The following is a 23,160-nucleotide window of genomic DNA, read 5'->3' as shown; positions in this document are numbered from 1 at the left end:
TTCTGCTAAACAAAACATCACAACAGCAGCAGAGCCATCTACAAGACAAAACCCAGACATACACGTTGAAACAATGATCCAGTTCAATATCTACAAAGCCTAAACAAGAAACTATTAGCGAAGCCCCGAAAAAGAAAATATTATACAAAACGGTTTAAAATCAAATATTTAATTGTTAATCTAACCATTTTTAGTTACTGTAGAACTACTTCTCTCAGTGGATGGTGACACAAATAAAAATTATTAAAATAAGGTTTAAAGTCTTTATTTGTCAACAACAACACACTCATAGACCCATTTAATAATAGCAATAATACACTCCAGGGGGTGTGTGTTATCATGAGATATATCACCACTTCCTGGGCGGTTGAAGAACTCGACTTCGTCTAGTGCCTCCCAACGCACCCAAGGCGTGGTGATATTACCTCATGATAACACACACACCCTGTCGTGTATTACTGCTTCATTAATGTAGTCATTAGGTTTATATGTCACATTCCTTTGTTGTCACTGTATTGATTTAGATATTCGGGTTGGATACCTCGGAAGCCAGCGGAACTCCAGCGTTTCTCCGACAACCACTGATAACCCCTCCCGTGATGATCGGCGCTGCCATGACAACCCATGACATCACCCGCACGCGTTACAACACGGCGAGTCATTTTTTGTAGCACAGTATTAACGTGTTATTGTTTTCACAAAATAACATCAATAAGATTATCAGATCACCTGCTAGTGTGTACTAAACAAAACCTCAAATATCAGTGAATTGGTCTCAGGCTGGAATGCGGACCATTGAGAACAGTATAAACGATCTATTCCTAGACGCAGCTTACAGGAGAAATGCCCTCGTTTAACATGCTAGGATGATCGACTTCGGCATTCTCCAACTGCTGTTTACATTTTCTAACACGTTATGAGGAAGAAAAATATTTTGGTGTCCAAACATGTGTTATTTAATTTGATTGTTTTAATATTCCAAATAACATATTACTTTGAAAAACATATATATTTTAATACAGTCCTATTTGAGTATTTAAAATATGGTTATATTCAAATGCCAGCAACGGTGTGTTAATTTAACGAAGCGCCTAACGCCGCTCGGAACGTTTGCATTTTTAAATCCTAACGGTCTCTGCTCAGCTGAGTGGAATGTTCACGAGCCGGTTGCCTAGCAGCGTCTCCCCCTCCTTCTCTGCCCCGCCCTCTCGCCCTCTCTCGTTGCTCCAGCTAGGAGCTCAAATTTAGCTTTGTTATATTAGCGCAATTCTTTACTAACTTTTAGCTTATTAGGTGCTTCGTGTTTTTAAGATGGTTCAGGTGCAGTCCGGGCAGACTGACTGGAGCATCATTACAGTATACCGCACTGCGCTCAGCTTTGTGTGGCGGCTGATACACAAAATAATTAACGACTGTTAAATAAATCACATGTATTGCTTTTAATGCTAAATATGTATCTGGTATTCTAAGTATTATCTACAATTAATAATTCAGCTATATTCATATTCAGAATATAATACATTATTAAGACAGGGTCCAGTATTATAAATAAATAAACACGCTTTAAGAGAAACAGCAGTGATGTTTATTGTCCATTCCCATCCATTCTCTATATGTTTCTACATTGTGGTTGCACAGGGACAAGGGACTCAGTGGTGTTAAAAAAAAAGAAAATAGAGCCAACAATTAACAAATATAGAAAGGAAGGGGGGAGAAATTTATTGCCTGCGTGCAGTACCTTACACTTTTGTAACACAATGTCATTTGCCATGTGTCTACTCAGTTCTGAATGCTGTCTAGAACCTAGGGCCTAAAACAATCAAATTAGCGTTTTTTGGTTTTTTTTTTCTTTTTGGAGGAGGGAGGAGCAACGAGGGGATCTTGAGAGAGTTAACCCTTTGTGGAGCGGATAAAATGACTTGACAAAAGACGTTTCAGATTTATCAAAATTATTGGTAGTGACAATTCAACGGTCCCTTGACATTGATAGGTACAATGTCCCCAGCTAAATCTACTCTAAATCTACGCCGGTGCTTGTGCAACAGTTGGTATGTACGTAACCCAATCGGGCCTTGATACGATAGACAACCCTAGTCTGTGCTGAAATAAATAATGAGGTTTTCTGCTGTAATAAACGCAACTTGTCAGGATGGCCGAGTGGTCTAAGGCACCAGACTCAAGGACTCTGTCTTTCCAAAGAATTGTGAGTTCTGGTCTCCAAATGGAGGCGTGGGTTCAAATCCCACTTCTGACAGTTTGATTTTACTTATTTCTAAAATGTGTTAATTTTACTATAAAAGATTGTTTCAATGAAATCAACTGCTGATACCAAACTCTTGTCAGCACTCAATACCAATTTAATTTCCATTTTAAATCCGACTAAAATAGTGTTCCTAACACAGATTGTATTTTTGTTGTAAACAGACTACTTGTTGAAGTCACTGAAAAATATTGTGTCCAAACATGTTATTTAACTTGATTGTTTTAATATTCCAAATAACATATTACTTTGAAAAACATCTCCGTCGGCCACTGGATCGTGGTCTCAGGCTGGGATGCGGACCATTGAGAACAGTATAAACGATCTATTACTAGACGCAGCTTACAGGAGAAATGCCCTCGTTTAACATGCTAGGATGATCGACTTCGGCATTCTCAAACTGCTGTTTACATTTTCTAACACGTTATGAGAACAAATACAAAGTTTGACACTTTCCTTGTAAGTGGGGGTAAGCACAAGTTATTTTCAGATGTAATGTCTTTAATTAAGCTCATCTAGTCCTGCGCAGTGCAAATCACATTACTATATTTTTATATCAGTCAAGGCCTATTTAAAGTGTTCTTAAATTGTTTTAACATTAGCATTGATCAATTTGAAATTTGCTTATTGATTTAAACAACTGAACAATTGTAGGCTTGATGGTTTCTTTTTTCTGCGTTTCTACCAGTATGAGATACGCACTCAAAATGTGTCCCCTTCCTTCAACAACCCCCGACTGAAGATTGGAGTGTCATCACTAGCAGCGAGCAGGTGCCCGAAAACAACACTCACTGTCAGCTCGGTGCTGAGAAGAAAACACTCCCACTCCTCCTGGTGGATACCGAGACCAATCCCTTCAAAACATGTTTCACTCTAGAAATGATCCTTGCAAATATAGTCTTAACTTTTCTTGGCAACCCGTCGCCCCTAGCTGGCAAGCTCTACTTCATATGATACAATGACTGGGCAACAACGAGGTGTTCCATTAACAATACAAACTAACTTGAGACAGCCAAGTCGTTAAAGCAGACCTTAAGTGTGTCATGTGATACAAAAGCAAGTTTTGGCATTTTTGCATTGCCTGCCACCTCAAACAAGCTCGAGCCACAGCACACAGCGCTGCTGCATCGGGACACAGAGGTGGATTTTAAAGTGACTGAATCAACGAGCTGAGACTACTTTTTGAAGAAATTGAAAACATACCTCTAGTCGAAATATCTGCTATTTAGTTAATTCATTTATTTTTTGAATTTGCAAATGGCAGACATTGCCAATAAAAAAATCTATAGGACAATCTGAATTGCCTATGAGAATTAGGAGCCCAGTTCACTGGGAATTAGCTCAAATGGCAGAGCGCTCGCTTAGCATGTGAGAAGTAGCGGGATCGATGCCCGCATTCTCCAAATAGTTTTAATGTATCTGCGTATTTAATCCCAACGCATTATGGAGATAAAGACAAAGTGTGACAATTCTTTGTAACAGAGACGCCCGCCCTACATGTGTATTTTAAAGCACAGTCTGCTAATTTGTAATATTCCCCAGACTGATAAACTGCAGTGCGACCTCCATCGTATGCCTTCCGAGAAGCACAAAGGGAGATTTTTTATAGTTTTTCTTTTTTTTAGCAATTGAAGAGTTTGTGTTAATTGAGAATAAATATAAATGGCTTCAAGTTTGCTTTCATTTGTAACGTGTTTGTAATGAAATATCGGTTCTTGTGTTTTTACCAATCATTGTACTGTGTACTAGCCACTGTTGCATGGGAATGTTTTTGTTATTGTCATTTTGTTACTGAACTGTGGTCATGTGTAACGTGTCTTCAATATGATAATAAAGCTACAGTTACTCGAAATATATATATATATATATATATATATATATATATATATATATATATATATATATATATATATATATATATATATAGAATGATGCAAATGTATTTGACTCTATTCACATTCCCATCGCGAGGAACCATAGCAGTTTGTTTTTAAATTATATTAATCCCTGGTCAAGACAAAGTCTCTCAGGGGTTGGCCTATCATTAGATTGCGGATGTAAGGTCTCTGGTCCCATCGTAGAAGCAAGATAGTTTATTCACAAATAAATACATACACTTTTATTTGTGTTTCTTTTGTTGGTAAATTAACAAAATACATTATTGCATTCTGTCATGTCACGCTGTGCACTCTAGGATTGCATCACAAGCCTGCACTACGCCAGGACTTCGTGGCGCAACGGTAGCGCGTCTGACTCCAGATCAGAAGGTTGCGTGTTCAAATCACGTCGAGGTCAAAGCCGTCTTTATTTCTATTCCACTCTATTTCATTTTTTAACGTGTTTGGATTTGAATGTCTCCGGACATTTATTTATACAATTTAGCCTACACAACATATTAATTATAAAGCGACAAACAAATTACTTCCTGGGGGGGCAGTTCAGTTTCAATCAAGTTCCAGTTTCTCTGCCATTATCTTGCACTGCTCTGTTTGGTCAGGTAAAAAGGGCGTGACCAGAGCGGTATGGGCAATCCCGTTAGGTAGCTTGCATGTCAATCTCTCCTTCTTTTCTATTTATACACCCAGCACTGCTTCCGCCCTTTGTCTGTGTTCGTTTTTTGTTGTTCGCTCCTTTCACTGCAGGCCATCTATCAGCTATTTTCCTACCTGCTCAGGTGATCCTTTTCATCATTCAGCTTTTCTATTTTTCTGCAGTAGCTCCAAATTTAGTCTTTTCTGCTCCCTCCAGTCTCCAGCGCAGCTACAGCGCCGTTCAAAGCACAGTGACATTCTCAACTAGGGGGCTGTGTGGTCCAGTGGTTAAAGAAAAGGGTTTGTAACCAGGAGGTCCCCGGTTCAAATCCCACCTGAGCCACTGACTCATTGTGTGACCCTGAGCAAGTCACTTAAGCTACTTGACTGTTCCAACGTCACCGCTGCACTGCAACTCTTTCACACCAGTGCCTCACAGACCATGGTTACCACGGCAACGCCTCATCGAGTGACTACTGGGAGTGGTAAGTTGCCATGGCGACCAGGCAGCTTTAACAGGCAATGCGAGCCTGTGCCTCACTACTGCAATCTTCTGTTTCCTGATGGTACACTTTTGCAACATGAGAGCTTCAACTCGCCGAATTGTGACATCTAAATACTGCAGGCTCCTCTTCTAGACCTACGTTAACTTACCTATATCATCACGAACTGTTCTAAAGCAAATGTTTTATACATAGACGAGGATTTTAATCGCATTAACCCAATATATGCTACCCTACCTCACTGAAGCCAATAGTTTAAATTACAATCACAACCTCTAGATGGCAGCATAACACCACAAGCGCTACATAATTTAAGCTGATTTAAATCAACAGCTGATACCACACTCTTGTCAGCACTCAATACCATTTTAATTTCCATTTTAAATCCGACTAGAATAGTGTTCCTAACACAGATTGCATTTTTGTTGTAAACAGACTACTTGTTAACGTCACTGAAAGATATTCTGTGTCCAAACATGTTATTTAACTTGATTGTTTTAATATTCTAAATAACATATTACTTTGAAAAACATCTCCCTCGACCACTGGATCGTGGTCTCAGGCTGGGATGCGGACCATTGAGAACAGTATAAACGATCTATTACTAGACGCAGCTTACAGGAGAAATGCCCTCGTTTAACATGCTAGGATGATCGACTTCGGCATTCTCCAACTGCTGTTTACATTTTCTAACACGTTATGAGGAAGAAAAATATTTTGTGTCAAAACATGTGTTATTTAATTTGATTGTTTTAATATTCCACATAACATATTACTTTGAAAAACATAATATATTTTTTAATACAGTCCTATTTGAGAATTTAAAATATGGTTATATTCAAATGCCAGCAACGGTGTGTTAATTTAACGAAGCGCCTAACGCCGCTCGGAACGTTCGCATTTTTAAATCCTAACGGTCTCTGCTCAGCGGAGTGGAATGTTCACGAGCCGGTTGCCTAGCAGCGTCTCCCCCTCCTTCTCTGCCCCGCCCCTCTCGCCCTCGTTGCTCCAGCTAGGAGTTCAAATTTAGCTTTGTTATATTAGCGCAACTCTACTAACTTACAAATGAGCTTATTGGAGGCTTTGTGTTTTTAAGATGGTTCAGGTGCAGTCCGGGCAGACTGACTGCAGCATCATTACAATATACCGCTCTGCACTCAGCTTTGTGTGTCGGCTGATACACAAAATAATGAACAACTGTTCAATAAATCACATGTATTGCTTTTTAATGCTAAATATGTATCTGATATTCTAAGTATTATCAACAATAAATAATTCAGCTCTATTCATATTCAGAATGTAATACAGTATTAAAACTATCAAACTGACTGGAAACATGGAACACATTAATTGCGGTCGATTCGATACCAATAGGATTACATAAGAGCTGTTGTGTATAGACAATGTCATAAACGCCGAAATGAACACGGACGGTCTTTATTAAGGGCTGACTCGTTTAGATGTTCGAGAGATCTAGGTGTACTGGACAAATCTACTGGATTTTTTCCAAATCGTAAGTGTACCGCCTGTGATAATACATTTAAAACTAAGAAAATGCACAAGCCATACAACGGAAAAAAAGAGTACAGTATCTTACAAGTGATTGTGCTTCAACTCATGTCATTTATGTGAGTTCTTGTCCTAGCCATTTGCAATATGATGGCAAAACTACTAGACAGTTACAATTGCGCATTAATGAGCGAGCATAAAAGTTCAATTAGGAGAAAACATATTCATCCACCACTAGCTAGACATTTTGTAGATGCCAAACATTCCGTTTCAGATCTTAAATTCTGTGGCATACAAACATTTTCAAGATCGCAGTGGTGGTAATGTCACGGTGACGAATGTGTTGATTATTATTTTATTCAGTATTATCACTTATGATTTTTGAATTTTAATTGGATTGGTTTTCCTTTTTTTGTACAGTTTGTTTATTTGAATTATTGTTTTATTTTTGAGCATTAGATGCATTTTAATGTGTATTTGTTCACTTAACCATACGTCATCCATTCTCTGGTCCAGACCTCCTCTTAGGGCTCCTGTCCAGACGCCTGTTTGGGCAGCCCTCTCCATAGGGTGCTGCGCTTCAGCTGAAGGCCTCAGGAGAGATCCTGATATCCTGACATAAACCACGAACGCAAAGGTTCTTGTCAGTACCTCTTTTCAAATGTCTTCAATCACCAAGTTCCGCAGTCCTGCCAGAGTGAGTCCACGAAAAAAAATAACAAAACGAAACTGACACTGTCCGTGCACAAAAAAACCCCAACCACTCGCTGTCTAATCTCGTCCTTTTTATTTTCGTTTACTTCCCTCGGCTTCTCTCTCTTTCCTATTCCGGTATCTCCTAGTTCCATGCTCCCAGTCTCTTAGTTCCTCACTCTTTTTATACCTCAAAGCCCACCGTGGGTGTCTTCAAAGTGTGGGATCGGCAGCGTAAACAACGAAAAATGGTCAGCGGAACATCCTTCAAAGAAGTTCTTGAAAAAGGTGAGTAGATAAAATGTTACTGATATAACTTTCTATAATTCCAAATAATCTTTTATAATCTTTCTGTATGGTTGCAATGGGTGGACGGGTGGTGTAATTAACTACATTCCACTTATATTTTACAGTCTCTTATAGAAATTTTAAGGCAGTGTTGGGATGATTCATTATTCTGTAGTTGAATTGGCTGGTGGCACAAAATGGAGCACGGATCTAACAACAGCTGAAAAGATTCAAAATAGAATGAAAAAGTCAAATAGGTTGAATGGCTGTCTGTTGTTCTTGCCATTTCTTATTTTGTTATGTATAAATCTAAATGATCAATTATTGATAACCTTTTTAGGTTCACAAAAACTTGGCCTTCCAAAAAAAGGGGCATATACTGGTCCTGGAAACTGACGGAACTGAGATTGAGGATGACGAAATCTTATTGGAGATGCAATCAGAAACTTTAATAATACTGATGGAAGGAGAGAGCTGGATCCCACAGATACCCACAGAAGAACAAGTGAACATAACATCAATTGAGCAGAAGTCTGATTCCGAAAAAATAAATGAAATCCTATCCCTTGACTCCGCAGCGTACATGGAATCTTTTGCAAATCGGAGTCAGTACCTGTTTATGTTTATTTTTTTCTTGTTGCTCATCAGTTTAATTTTGTTGCACATTATTAAGATTGCGCTCTTTATCAATCAATGTCAGCCTCAGACTTATTTTTGTTTTGTATTTTTATTTGTTATTATACTCTACAGGATGTTCAACAGTGGATGATAGAACCCCTCTGCCTCCATTTTCTGACCTGGTGCATAAAAGTCTTCAGGCTGGCAATTCAAGAGGGATATGGCATGAAATGGTTGATGAAGTATCTAATTATTACCTGGCTAATTATCCCAGCCTAAGTGACAGTTCTGAATACAAGGCCATTTGAAAAAAGCTGTACAGCAAATACCCATGCATTAAGCATGAAGGGAATGAACCGTGGGTAAGATGGAATTCAAGTATGCAAAACAATACATTGGGAATTGAAGCTTGCCATTTCTTTCTGAAACTTGATGTATTTATTCACAATTATTGTTTTCACCTCTTGTTGTTTTGTAGTCCTTATTTTCTAAGTGCCTCAGTCAGAAGATGAGGCACATGAGGTGGTCTTTAAAAAGGAAAAGCCTGCCCATTGACTCCAATTCAGCACCAATTATGGCAAAGAAAGCCCAGGTACCTACCATACAGAGGCCTGAAGAACGGCCCGATGAAGAATACAACCGCCATGTCGAAGAATTAAGAAAAGAATTTGACAAAAATAAGCCTGATGACAATCACATAGACATTCTTCTTAAAGAAACCTTTGGCAATCGTCGATTGTGGCTGACCACTCTTCCAGCTGGAAGAATTAAACCAATTGTTGAAGTTTACCCTTGTTTTGAATGGGGAAAATTTGTAAGTATTTGTTTATTTACTCATGTTATTGTAAAGTTATAGAGGGCATACTACAATTCACCTGCATACAGTTAACTGCATTATTATTTTCCTTCTACAGTTTCATCAAACAGTCAATATTACTGACCAGTAAAATAAAATTCAAATTGTGGTTGTGAATGATGGTTTAAAGGTTGCGATTTGCTTTAATCCAATTCAAGTACAGTTATTATGATGATGATATACAGAAACTCATTTTGTGACATTTATTTTACTTTATTTTTTATTCATTTGTATTTTTATTTATTTTTAATGTAATGTCAACCGTTTTCTAAAACTGTTATCTGACAGCATAGGTCCTGGGTTTATAAATTCTAGTTCAACATTCCTGCTTTGGAGGTATTTTTTTTTTTTTTTTTTCAACTTCATACTTGTGCATGTGTTTTTCTATTAGGTAATGGGTGAATTTGCAATGGTCCTTGGAAGTACATGATTTGAAACATTGTGCAAAAGGGCTGAACAGGTTAGGACGGTCTCTGAGTTACTGATTGGATCCAAGAAAGAGGTGAGGAAATAAACGATCACAAAACGCATTGTATTCTTGTGAATGACTTGTGGCTTTGCCAGCTGGAAACGCACGAAGGTAACAAACATAAAGAACAAGCCTCCTCCCTCTCCCCCTTCACACCCCGCCACTGTACAAATCAATTACTTATACAAAGGTCATTACCCCCGCCCCATTTTTCTTTTCAGGGAGATCTCAGAATGATACCTGTAATTCAGCTCACTGAAGAAAAAACTAAATTTGATAAAGGAAAGAGGAAAAAGTCAGTTTCGGTCATCACTGTATATGAGGTAATTATACTAAATAACATTAATCAAAATGTTTGGGAGTGGGGGGGCACCCATTGACTCGGCTTCAAACAAGATGTCCTCTTATTGTCATTCAAGCATAATTATATTGACTTATATAATGCTAACTATTGACACAGTAAATTTAAAATTAAATTAAATGTATCTAACAAAGTACAATAAAAATGTTATATTTTATATATTTATATTATTTTGTCATCATTTCATTATGTTATATTTTTCAGGATATATCTACAAGTGAACTTGACAAGTACCTGAAAACCACACAAGAAGAACCACCGCATCTTGTTCTTTGTGTTGCAAAGAACACCCTCCAGGAAGCTGTAATAGTAGGGATACTGTTGCGATATTTTGCCAAGCAAAAACTGTATTAGATGCTGTGCTTGTTCTCCTGGGAATGTACTATGCCTTCCACCTGCAGTACCCCAAAGTTTATTCGCAGGTGCTTGGATTCCTGCAGCAATATATATTGGGAGACCCATTTACTGGATGCAAATCCCATGAATACAGATTTTTTGCAAAAGGGTTCAACGATTAAATTAGTGAATTACAACAATAACATTCTTACATAATTGTAAATATCTGTAAACAAATTAAATAATTATTTGTTAAAACTGAATTTCATGATAAGGTAGTATGTTTTTATTGTCTATTTAAATAATTTATTTGAGGGAGTGGACATATACAGTATTCTATTTGATGTTTTAAATACAATCATATATATTGTAGCGATCTCGGTTCCCGCAGGCAGGCGCATCACACAGGGCGAGGCAATCCACACACACAGCCAGAGGGTAGGCGCGAACCCGGGACCTCTTGCACTAAAGCATAGCGCCGATACCGCTGTACAAAAGAGCCGGCTCCTTTGCAAGGAGCGTATATCGGGCTCATGTCTCTGTGTGTGATTACGTCACCTACCAGCCCTATTGCTGCCTTCCACCATGCACGCTACAATATGTATATAGGTGTAACAGATTTTATTCTTCAAATTGTAAATATTTATTACAATTCAAATACTTGTTACTATTGCAATAGATTTTTTGTTTAAAAAAGTTTTTGGCTTAACTTTGAAATATGCAATAAATAAAAGTAAGTTGTTTAATTTGTGTCTTTATGTATTGTAAAAATAAGAAAGCATTTATGTGTTTAGATCTTAAACACCTGTAGATTTGTAAACGTGTTCAGGTGTTTAAAAAGTGTTAGAGCGAATAAACGTGTTCACATGTTTATTACTTAAACACCTTAACGCGTTTATATTCTAAACATGTTTATAAAGTAAACGCCTTGACGCGTTTAAAAAGTGTTACAGATAAGTGTTTATGAATGTTCCAAACTTACACATGGTTTCAGAGTGTAGCTACTGTTGCATGTAAATGAGTTTGATAATCACCTTCCCATATGGTCTAGCGGTTAGGATTCCTGGTTTTCACCCAGGCGGCCCGGGTTCGACTCCCGGTATGGGAACGTCTTTGTTATTGTCATTTTGTTACAGAACTGTGGTCATTTGTAATGTGTTTTCATTATGATAATAAAGCTACAGTTATAAAAAAGTATTTAAAAAAACCTACAGTTACTTGAGATATACAGTACTGTGCAAAAGTTTTAGGCAGGTGTGAAAAAATGCTGTAAAGTAAGAATGCTTTCAAAAATAGACTTGTTAATAGATTATATTTATCAATTAACTAAATGCAAAGTAAGTGAACAGAAGAAAAATCTACATCAAATCAATATTTGGTGTGACCACCCTTTGCCTTCAAAACAGCACCAATTCTTCTAGGTACACTTGCACAAAGTCAGGGATTTTGTAGGCATATAGTCAGGTGTATGATTAAACAATTATACCAAACAGGTGCTAATGATCATCAATTCAATATGTAGGTTGAAACACAATCATTAACTGAAACAGAAACAGCTGTGTAGGAGGAATAAAACTGGGTGAGGAACAGCCAAACTCAGCTAACAAGGTGAGGTTGCTGAAGACAGTTTACTGTCAAAAGTCATACACCATGGCAAGACTGAGCACAGAAACAAGACACAAGGTATTTATACTGCATCAGCAAGGTCTCTCCCAGGCAGAAATTTCAAGGCTGACAGGGGTTTCCAGATGTGCTGTCCAAGCTCTTTTGAAGAAGCACAAAGAAACAGGCAACGTTGAGGACCGTAGACGCAGTGGTCGGCCAAGGACACATCATGCTTACGTCCCTTCACAATCGGAAGATGTCCAGCAGTGCCATCAGCTCAGAATTGGCAGAAAACAGTGGGACCCTGGTACACCCATCTACTGTCCAGAGAAGTCTGGTCAGAAGTGGCCTTCATGGAAGACTTGCGGCCAAAAAGCCATACCTCCGACGTGGAAACAAGGCCAAGCGACTCAACTATGCACGAAAACACAGGAACTGGGGTGCAGAAAAATGGCAGCAGGTGCTCTGGACTGATGAGTCAAAATTTGAAATATTTGGCTGTAGCAGAAGGCAGTTTGTTCGCCGAAGGGCTGGAGAGCGTACACGAATGAGTTTCTGTAGGCAACAGTGAAGCATGGTGGAGGTTCCTTGCAAGTTTGGGGCTGCATTTCTGCAAATGGAGTTGGGGATTTGGTCAGAATTAATGGTCTCCTCAATGCTGAGAAGTACAGGCAGATACTTATCCATCATGCAATACCATCAGGGAGGCATCTGATTGGCCCCAAATTTATTCTGCAGCATGACAATGACCCCAAACATACAGCTAAAGTCATTAAGAACTATCTTCAGCGTAAAGAAGAACAAGGAGTCCTGGAAGTGATGGTATGGCCCCAAAAGAGCCCTGATCTCAACATCATCGAGTCTGTCTGGGATTACATGAAGAGAGATAAGCAACTGAGGCTGCCTAAATCCACAGAAGAACTGTGGTTAGTTCTCCAAGATGTTTGGGCCAACCTACCTGCCGAGTTCCTTCAAAAACTGTGTCCAAGTGTACCTAGAAGAATTGATGCTTGATGCTGTTTTGAAGGCAAAGGGTGGTCACACCAAATATGGATTTGATTTAGATTTTTCTTCTGTTCACTCACTTTGCATTTAGTTAATTGATAAATATAATCTATTAACATGTCTATTTTTGAAAGCATTCTTACTTTACAGCATTTTTTCACACCTGCCTAAAACTTTTGCACAGTACTTATATATATATATATATATATATATATATATATATATATATATATATATATATAATTTACAGAATGGTACAAATGTATTTGACTCTATTCACATTCCCATCGCAGTTTGTTTTTAGATTATATTAGTCCCTGGTCAAGACAAAGTCTCTCAGGGGTTGGCCTATCATTAGATTGCCGATGTAAGGTCTCTGGTCCCATCGTATAAGCAAGATAGTTTATTCACAAATAAATACATACACTTTTATTTATGTTTCTGTTGGTAAATTAACACATTATCGCATGCGTTCATGTCACGCTGTGCACTCTAACATTGCATCACAAGCAAACAGTACGCCAGGACATTGTGGCGCAACGGTAGCGCGTCTGACTCCAGATCAGAAGGTTGTGTGGTCAAATCACGTCGAGGTCAAAACCGTCTTTATATCAATTCCACTCTATATCATTATTTAGCGTGTTTGAATTTGAAATCCGGACATTTATTTATACAATTTAGCCTACACAACATATTGATTATAAAGCGACAAACAAATTACTTCCTGGGGGGGCAGTTCAGTTTCAATCAAGTTCCAGTCTCTCTGCCATTATCTTGCGCTGCTGTGTTTGGTCAGGTAAAAAGGGCGTGACCAGAGCGGTATGGGCAATCCCGTTAGGTAGCTTGCATGTCAATCTCTCCTTCTTTTCTATTTATATACCCAGCACTGCTTCCGCCCTTCGTCTGTGTTTGTTTCTATTCTTTTCATCATTCAGCTTTTGTATTTTTCTGCAGGAGCTCCAACGTTAGTCTTTTCTGCTCCCTCCAGTCTCCAGCGCAGCTACAGCGCCGTTCAAAGCGCAGCGTCATTCTCAGCTTGCTCTGCGTTTTCATCAGAAAGACTGTTCCGACGTCACCGCTGCACTGCAACTCTTTCACACCGGCGCCTCACAGACCATGGTTACCACGGCAACGCCTCATCTCGTGAACAGTGGGAACAATAGTATTGTGGTTTACTACATAATATCCCACCCATCGTTGGTGTTCAAACAAAGCAGAGTGTTACATTGGGAAAGGGCCGTACCTGTCAGTAAGTATTTTAAATTCATTTGGGAAGGTTTAAGATTGTGAAGAAGTTTAAATATGCTGCGTATTTGCGCATTGGGAACTTTGCATAATGACGTTTTTATTAATGCCACTTTCTTACGGACAGTAGTCAGGGTGATGATACAAGACCAGAGCCAATAAACCTGTTATTTTCTTGTCCTTTCACTACCATATTCTATCGTGCTTGCTCAGAATACGCGTGAATCCTGAAAACATCTTGTTAATATATAAACAAAGCCAGCAGTCACTTTATTGATCACCCTGTGGATTAACCGCTATTGGAATACAGATGATTGTGTTAAAGATGTTAATAGGCTTTCAATGTACACGTTTTAGAGCTAAGCGTTTGTTGAGGCAGTTCAAGCGCTGCACTTTCAGGCAGCCAGTTCCAGTGTTTGCCTTTTGGACTTACTCTGGAAGGAATACAAAAAAAAAAAAAAAAAAAAACATTTGTTGAGAACCGCATTTGGGAGAAAACTTAACAGTTTCGAAACGCATTTGTAAAGGCATCGGATTCTATTATGGTGTTGCCGAGCTGTTGAACGTATCTCATTACAGGTTTACTGGATTGCCAAAAAGAATGCTATCTCGAAACATCAGTCTTGTCAAGCCGACATAGCTCAGTTGGGAGAGCATTAGACTGAAGATCTAAAGGTCCCTGGTTCGATCCCGGGTTTCGGCAAACAACAAGACGATATTTGTTTTGTATTATTTTGAACTAAAAAATAGAGCACATTTATTCTTCAGCGTAATTGGATGAAATAACAGCGTATCAGAGTGCCATTTTCTAATGTGATTAAGAAATGCAAAAAGCATCGTCCCTGGGTGGGCTTGAACCACCAACCTTTCGGTTAACAGCCGAACGCGCTAACCGATTGCGCCACAGAGACCAACCTATTAAGCCGCCAAAGCATACGGGAGTGATTAGCAAGGCGAGATGCTGCAGAACGTGATCGAGGGAGCAGAACACAGCAGAACCTGAGATCACATCTAAGATGAAAGCAAGACGGGGCAGGAAAGTCTATGTAATCCATTATGGCAGCACAGCATGTGTCTTTTTTGTTAGATAACACCCTGGGAGACAACAGAGCAGTGTGTGTAAATAGCTACAATGGAAACCATATACTTACGACTTAATTTTGATACAGAACTGTGGTCATGTGTAATCTGTTTTCATTATGATAATAAAGCTACAGTTCAGTGGATTATATTTGGAATCTTTGGTTGTGTCATTCACTATTTTCTCAAATAAGATGACAAATTAATAGCTCAGTTGGTTACAGTGAAAGAAACAAGCACCAGTCAGCCCGGCTAGCTCAGTCGGTAGAGCATGAGACTCTTAATCTCAGGGTCGTGGGTTCGAGCCCCACGTTGGGCGTCCTTTTTAAATACAAATTGAAGATGGTTCTTCGAGGCAACGGAGCAATGTCTGATTCTGTTCACATTGTATACAGTATTGCAACAAAATTACTTATTGAATAGAGGCGTGGGTTCAAATCCCACTTCTAACAGTTCAATTTTACTTATTTTTAAAAAGAATAAATGTCTTTATTTTACTATTAAAGATTGTTTTAAGAAAATCAACAGCTGATACCAAACTCTTGTCAGCACTCAATACCATTTTAATTTCCATTTTAAATCCGACTAAAATAGTGTTCCTAACACAAATTGCATTTTTGTTGTAAACAGACTACTTGTTAACGTCACTGAAAAATATTTTGTGTCCAAACATGTTATTTAACTTGATTGTTTTAATATTCCAAATAACATATTACTTTGAAAAACATTTCCATCGGCCACTGGATCGTGGTCTCAGGCTGGGATGCGGACCATTTAGAACAGTATAAACCATCTATTACTAGACGCAGCTTACAGGAGAAATGCCCTCGTTTAACATGCTAGGATGATCGACTTCGGCATTCTCCAACTGCTGTTTACATTTTCTAACACGTTATGAGGAAGAAAAATATTTTGTGTCCAAACGTGTTATTTAATTTGATTGTTTTAATATTCCACATAACATATTACTTTGAAAAACATAATATATTTTTTTAATACAGTCCTATTTGAGTATTTAAAATATGGTTATATTCAAATGCCAGCAATGGTGTGTTAATTTAATGAAGCGCCTAACGCCGCTCGGAACGTTCGCATTTTTAAATCCTAACGGTCTCTGCTCAGCTGAGTGGAATGTTCACGAGCCGGTTGCCTAGCAGCGTCTCCCCCTCCTTCTCTGCCCCGCCCTCTCGCCCTCTCTCGTTGCTCCAGCTAGGAGTTCAAATTTAGCTTCGTTATGTTAGCGCAACTCTTTACTAACTTTTACAAATTAGCTTATTAGTGGCTTCGTGTTTTTAAGATGGTTCAGGTGCAGTCCGGGCAGACTGACTGGAGCATCATTACAGTATACCGCACTGCGCTCAGCTTTGTGTGGCGGCTGATATACAAAATAATGAACGACTATTAAATAAATCACATGTATTGCTTTTTAATGCTAAATATGTATCTGGTATTCTAAGTATTATCTACAATTAATAATTCAGCTCTATTCATATTCAGAATGTAATACAGTATTAAAACTATCAAACTGACTGGAAACATGGAACACATTAATTGCGATCGATTCGATACCAATAGGATTACATAAGAGCTGTTGTGTATAGACAATGTCATAAACGCCGAAATGAACACGGACGGTCTTTATTAAGGGCTGACTCGTTTAGATGTTCGAGAGATCTAGGTGTACTGGACAAATCTACTGGATTTTTTCCAAATCGTAAGTGTACCGCCTGTGATAATACATTTAAAACTAAGAAAATGCACAAGCCATACAACGAAAAAAAAGAGTACAGTATCTTACAAGTGATTGTGCTTCAGCTCATGTCATTAATGTGATTTCTTGTCCTAGCCATTTGCAATATGATGGTAAAACTACTAGACAGTTACAATTCCGTATTAATGAGCGAGCATAAAAGTTCAATTAGGAGAAAACATATTCATCCACCACTAGCTAGACATTTTGTAGATGCCAAAAATTCCGTTTCAGATCTTAAATTCTGTGGCATACAAACATTTTCAAGATCGCAGTGGTGGTAATGTCACGGGTGACGAATGTGTTGATTATTATTTTATTCAGTATTATCACTTATGATTTTTGAATTAATTGGATTGGTTTTCCTTTTTTTGCACAGTTTGTTTATTTGAATTATTGTTTTATTTTTGAGCGTTAGATGCATTTTAATGTGTATTTGTTCACTTAACCATACGTCATCCACTCTCTGGTCCAGATCTCCTCCTAGGGCTCCTGTCCAGATGCCTGTTTGGGCAGCCCTCTCCATAGGGTGCTGCGCTTCAGCTGAAGGCCTCAGGAGAGATCCTGATATCCTGACATAAACCACGAACGCAAAGGTTCTTGTCAGTACCTCTTTTCAAATGTCTTCAATCACCAAGTTCCGCAGTCCTCCCAGAGTGAGTCCACGAAAAAAAATAACAAAACGAAACTGACACTGTCCGTGCACAAAAAAACCCAACCACTCGCTGTCTAATCTCGTCCTCTTTATTTTCGTTTACTTCCCTCGGCTTCTCCCTCTTTCCTATTCCGGTATCTCCTAGTTCCATGCTCCCAGTCTCTTAGTTCCTCACTCTTTTTATACCTCAAAGCCCACCGTGGGTGTCTTCAAAGTGTGGGATCGGCAGCCTAAACAAAAAAAAAAATGGTCAGCGGAACATCCTTCAAAGAAGTTCTTGAAAAAGGTGAGTAGATAAAATGTTACTGATATAACTTTCTATAATTCCAAATAATCTTTTATAATCTTTCTGTATGGTTGCAATTGGTGGACGGGTGGTGTAATTAACTACATTCCACTTATATTTTACAGTCTGTTCTAGAAATTTTAAGGCAGTGTTGGGATGATTCATTATTCTGTAGTTGAATTGGCTGGTGGCACAAAATGGAGCACGGATCTAACAACAGCTGAAAAGATTCAAAACAGAATGAAAAAGTCAAATAGGTTGAATGGCTGTCTGTTGTTCTTGCCATTTCTTATTTTGTTATGTATAAATCTAAATGATCAATTATTGATAACCTTTTCAGGTTCACAAAAACTTGGCCTTCCAAAAAAGGGGCATATACTGGTCCTGGAAACTGACGGAACTGAGATTGATGATGACAAAATCTTATTGGAGATGCAATCAGAATCTTTAATAATACTGATGGAAGGAGAGAGCTGGATCCCACAGATACCCATAGAAGAACAAGTGAACATAACATCAATTGAGCAGAAGTCTGATTCCGAAAAAATAAATGAAATCATATCCCTTGACTCCGCAGCGTACATGGAATCTTTTGCAAATCGGAGTAAGTACCTGTTTATGTTTATTTTTTTCTTGTTGCTCATCAGTTTAATTTTGTTGCACATTATTAAGATTGCACTCTTTATCAATGAATGTCAGCCTCAGACTTAATTATTTTTTGTTTTGTATTATTATTTGTTATTATACTCTACAGGATGTTCAACAGTGGATGATAGAACCCCTCTGCCTCCATTTTCTGACCTGGTGCATAGAAGTCTTCTGGCTGGCAATTCAAGAGGGATATGGCATAAAATGGTTGATGAAGCATCTAATTATTACCTGGCTAATTATCCCAGCCTAAGTGACAGGCCATTGGAAAAAAGCTGTATAGCAAATACCCATGCATTAAGCATGAAGGGAATGAACCGTGGGTAAGATGGAATTCAAGTATGCAAAACAATACATTGGGAATTGAAGCTTGCCATTTCTTTCTGAAACATGATGTATTTATTCACAATTATTGTTTTCACCTCTTGTTCTTTTGTAGTCCTTATTTTCTAAGTGCCTCAGTCAGAAGATGAGGCACATGAGGTGGTCTTTAAAAAGGAAAAACCTGCCCATTGACTCCAGTTCGGCACCAATTATGGCAAAGAAAGCCCAGGTACCTACCATACAGAGGCGTGAAGAACGGCCCGATGAAGAATACGACCGCCATGTCGAAGAACTAAGAAAAGAATTTGACAAAAATAAGCCTGATGACAATCACATAGACATTCTTCTTAAAGAAACCTTTGGCAATCGTCGATTGTGGCTGACCACTCTTCCAGCTGGAAGAATTAAACCAGTTGTTGAAGTTTACCCTTGTTTTGAATGGGGAAAATTTGTAAGTATTTGTTTATTTACTCATGTTATTGTAAAGTTATAGAGGGCATACTACAATTCACCTGCTTACAGTTAACTGCATTATTATTTTCCTTCTACAGTCTCATCAAACAGTCAATATTACTGATCACTAAAATAAAATTAAAATTGTGGTTGTGAATGTTGGATTAAAGGTTGCGATTTGCTTTAATCCAATCCAAGTACAGTTATTATGATGATGATATACAGAAACTCATTTTGTGACATTTATTTTACTTTATTTTTTATTCATTTTAAGTAAATATTTATTTTTAATGTAATGTCAACCATTTTCTAAAACTGTTATCTGACAGCATAGGTCCTGGGTTTATAAATTCTAGTTCAACATTCCTGCGTTGGAGGTATTTTTTATTTTTATTTTTATTTTTTCAACTTCATACTTGTGCATGTGTTTTTCTATTAGGTAATGGGTGAATTTGCAATGGTCCTTGGAAGTACATGATTTGAAACATTGTGCAAAAGGGCTGAACAGGTTAGGACGGTCTCTGAGTTACTGATTGGATCCAAGAAAGAGGTGAGGAAATAAACGATCACAAAACACATTGTATTCTTGAGAATGACTTGTGGCTTTGCCAGCTGGAAACGCACGAAGGTAACAAACAAAAAGAACAACAAACCTCCTCCCTCCCCCCCTTCACACCCCGCCACTGTACAAAGCAATTACTTATACAAAGGTCATTACCCCCACCCCATTTTTCTTTTCAGGGAGATCTCAGAATGCTACCTGTAATTCAGCTCATTGAAGAAAAAACTAAATTTGATGAAGGAAAGGGGAAAAAGTCAGTTTCGGACATCACTGTATATGAGGTAATTATACTAAATAACATTAATCAAAATGTTTGGGAGTGGGGGGGCACCCATTGACTCGGCTTCAAACAAGATGTCCTCTTACTGTCATTCAAGCATAATTATATTGACTTATATAATGCTAACAATTGACACAGTAAATTTAAAATTAAATTAAATGTATCTAACAAAGTACAATAAAAATGTTATATTTTATATATTTATATTATTTTGTCATCATTTCATTCTGTTATATTTTTCAGGATATATCTACAAGTGAACTTGACAAGTACTTGAAAACCACACCAGAAGAACCACCGCATCTTGTTCTTTGTGTTGCAAAGAACACCCTCCAGGAAGCTGTAATAGTAGGAGATACTGTTGCGATATTTTGCCAAGCAAAAACTGTATTAGATGCTGTGCTTGTTCTCCTGGGAATGTACTATGCCTTCCACCTGCAGTACCCCAAAGTTTATTCGCAGGTGCTTGGATTCCTGCAGCAATATACAGTGCCTTGCGAAAGTATTCGGCCCCCTTGAACTTTGCGACCTTTTGCCACATTTCAGGCTTCAAACATAAAGATATGAAACTGTAATTTTTTGTGAAGAATCAACAACAAGTGGGACACAATCATGAAGTGGAACGAAATTTATTGGATATTTCAAACTTTTTTAACAAATAAAAAACTGAAAAATTGGGCGTGCAAAATTATTCAGCCCCCTTAAGTTAATACTTTGTAGTGCCACCTTTTGCTGCGATTACAGCTGTAAGTCGCTTGGGGTATGTCTCTATCAGTTTTGCACATCGAGAGACTGAAATTTTTGCCCATTCCTCCTTGCAAAACAGCTCGAGCTCAGTGAGGTTGGATGGAGAGCATTTGTGAACAGCAGTTTTCAGTTCTTTCCACAGATTCTCGATTGGATTCAGGTCTGGACTTTGACTTGGTCATTCTAACACCTGGATATGTTTATTTGTGAACCATTCCATTGTAGATTTTGCTTTATGTTTTGGATCATTGTCTTGTTGGAAGACAAATCTCCGTCCCAGTCTCAGGTCTTTTGCAGACTCCATCAGGTTTTCTTCCAGAATGGTCCTGTATTTGGCTCCATCCATCTTCCCATCAATTTTAACCATCTTCCCTGTCCCTGCTGAAGAAAAGCAGGCCCAAACCATGATGCTGCCACCACCATGTTTGACAGTGGGGATGGTGTGTTCAGGGTGATGAGCTGTGTTGCTTTTACGCCAAACATAACGTTTTGCATTGTTGCCAAAAAGTTCGATTTTGGTTTCATCTGACCAGAGCACCTTCTTCCACATGTTTGGTGTGTCTCCCAGGTGGCTTGTGGCAAACTGTAAACGACACTTTTTATGGATATCTTTAAGAAATGGCTTTCTTCTTGCCACTCTTCCATAAAGGCCAGATTTGTGCAGTATACGACTGATTGTTGTCCTATGGACAGAGTCTCCCACCTCAGCTGTAGATCTCTGCAGTTCATCCAGAGTGATCATGGGCCTCTTGGCTGCATCTCTGATCAGTCTTCTCCTTGTATGAGCTGAAAGTTTAGAGGGACGGCCAGGTCTTGGTAGATTTGCAGTGGTCTGATACTCCTTCCATTTCAATATTATCGCTTGCACAGTGCTCCTTGGGATGTTTAAAGCTTGGGAAATCTTTTTGTATCCAAATCCGGCTTTAAACTTCTCCACAACAGTATCTCGGACCTGCCTGGTGTGTTCCTTGTTCTTCATGATGCTCTCTGCGCTTTAAACGGACCTCTGAGACTATCACAGTGCAGGTGCATTTATACGGAGACTTGATTACACACAGGTGGATTCTATTTATCATCATTAGTCATTTAGGTCAACATTGGATCATTCAGAGATCCTCACTGAACTTCTGGAGAGAGTTTGCTGCACTGAAAGTAAAGGGGCTGAATAATTTTGCACGCCCAATTTTTCAGTTTTTTATTTGTTAAAAAAGTTTGAAATATCCAATAAATTTCGTTCCACTTCATGATTGTGTCCCACTTGTTGTTGATTCTTCACAAAAAATTACAGTTTCATATCTTTATGTTTGAAGCCTGAAATGTGGCAAAAGGTCGCAAAGTTCAAGGGGGCCGAATACTTTCGCAAGGCACTGTATATTGGGAGACCCATTTACTGGATGCAAATCCCATGAATACAGATTTTTTGCAAAAGGGTTCAACGATTAAATTAGTGAATTACAACAATAACATTCTTACATAATTGTAAATATCTGTAAACAAATTAAATAATTATTTGTTAAAACTGAATTTCATGATAAGGTAGTATGTTTTTATTGTCTATTTAAATAATTTATTTGAGGGAGTGGACATATACAATATTCTATTTGATGTTTTAGATGTTTTAAATACAATCATATATATTGTAGTGATCTCGGTTCCCGCAGGCAGGCGCATCACACAGGGCGTGGCAATCCACTCACAGCCAGAGGGCAGGCGCGAACCCGGGACCTCTTGCACTAAAGCATAGTGCCGATACCGCTGTACAAAAGAGCCGGCTCCTTTGCAAGGAGCGTATATCGGGCTCATGTCTCTGTGTGTGATTACGTCACCTACCAGCCCTATTGCTGCCTTCCACCATGCACGCTACAATATGTATATAGGTGTAACAGATTTTATTCTTCAAATTGTAAATATTTATTACAATTCAAATACTTGTTACTATTGCAATAGATTTTTTGTTTAAAAAAGTTTTTGGCTTAACTTTGAAATATGCAATAAATAAAAGTAAGTTGTTTAATTTGTGTCTTTTTGTATTGTAAAAATAAGAAAGCATTTACGTGTTTAGGTCTTAAACACCTGTAGATTTGTAAACGTGTTCA

The 23,160-nt window shown here is 38.3% G+C and overlaps 1 long non-coding RNA gene and 7 other non-coding genes across 8 annotated transcripts; 6 read left to right on the top strand and 2 right to left on the bottom strand.

Moving 5' to 3' along the window:
- Positions 1–2,143: 2,143 nt before the first annotated feature.
- Positions 2,144–2,254, top strand: trnal-caa (transfer RNA leucine (anticodon CAA)). The gene is made up of 2 exons: positions 2,144–2,181; positions 2,209–2,254. It is a non-coding gene; the product is annotated as a tRNA-Leu (tRNA).
- Positions 2,255–2,957: 703 nt separating this feature from the next.
- LOC131705490 (small nucleolar RNA U3) lies at positions 2,958–3,162 on the bottom strand. Its single transcript, XR_009310443.1, has one exon. It is a non-coding gene; the product is annotated as a small nucleolar RNA U3 (small nucleolar RNA).
- A 1,321-nt stretch (positions 3,163–4,483) lies between these two features.
- Positions 4,484–4,555, top strand: trnaw-cca (transfer RNA tryptophan (anticodon CCA)). Its single transcript has one exon. It is a non-coding gene; the product is annotated as a tRNA-Trp (tRNA).
- A 6,905-nt stretch (positions 4,556–11,460) lies between these two features.
- trnae-uuc (transfer RNA glutamic acid (anticodon UUC)) lies at positions 11,461–11,532 on the top strand. The gene has a single exon. It is a non-coding gene; the product is annotated as a tRNA-Glu (tRNA).
- A 3,377-nt stretch (positions 11,533–14,909) lies between these two features.
- trnaf-gaa (transfer RNA phenylalanine (anticodon GAA)) lies at positions 14,910–14,982 on the top strand. The gene has a single exon. It is a non-coding gene; the product is annotated as a tRNA-Phe (tRNA).
- Positions 14,983–15,116: 134 nt separating this feature from the next.
- Positions 15,117–15,190, bottom strand: trnan-guu (transfer RNA asparagine (anticodon GUU)). The gene has a single exon. It is a non-coding gene; the product is annotated as a tRNA-Asn (tRNA).
- Positions 15,191–15,605: 415 nt separating this feature from the next.
- trnak-cuu (transfer RNA lysine (anticodon CUU)) lies at positions 15,606–15,678 on the top strand. The gene has a single exon. It is a non-coding gene; the product is annotated as a tRNA-Lys (tRNA).
- Positions 15,679–18,136: 2,458 nt separating this feature from the next.
- On the top strand, positions 18,137–19,558 carry LOC117969392 (uncharacterized). Its single transcript, XR_004662538.2, has 3 exons — positions 18,137–18,654; positions 18,805–19,021; positions 19,138–19,558. It is a non-coding gene; the product is annotated as an uncharacterized LOC117969392 (long non-coding RNA).
- Positions 19,559–23,160: the final 3,602 nt, after the last annotated feature.

This window comes from Acipenser ruthenus, chromosome 35 (assembly GCF_902713425.1).
Source record: "Acipenser ruthenus chromosome 35, fAciRut3.2 maternal haplotype, whole genome shotgun sequence".
NCBI classification, from domain to species: Eukaryota; Metazoa; Chordata; class Actinopteri; order Acipenseriformes; family Acipenseridae; genus Acipenser; species Acipenser ruthenus.
Note: the sequence above shows the minus strand (reverse complement) of the source record. Positions and strands in the feature narration are given on the sequence as shown.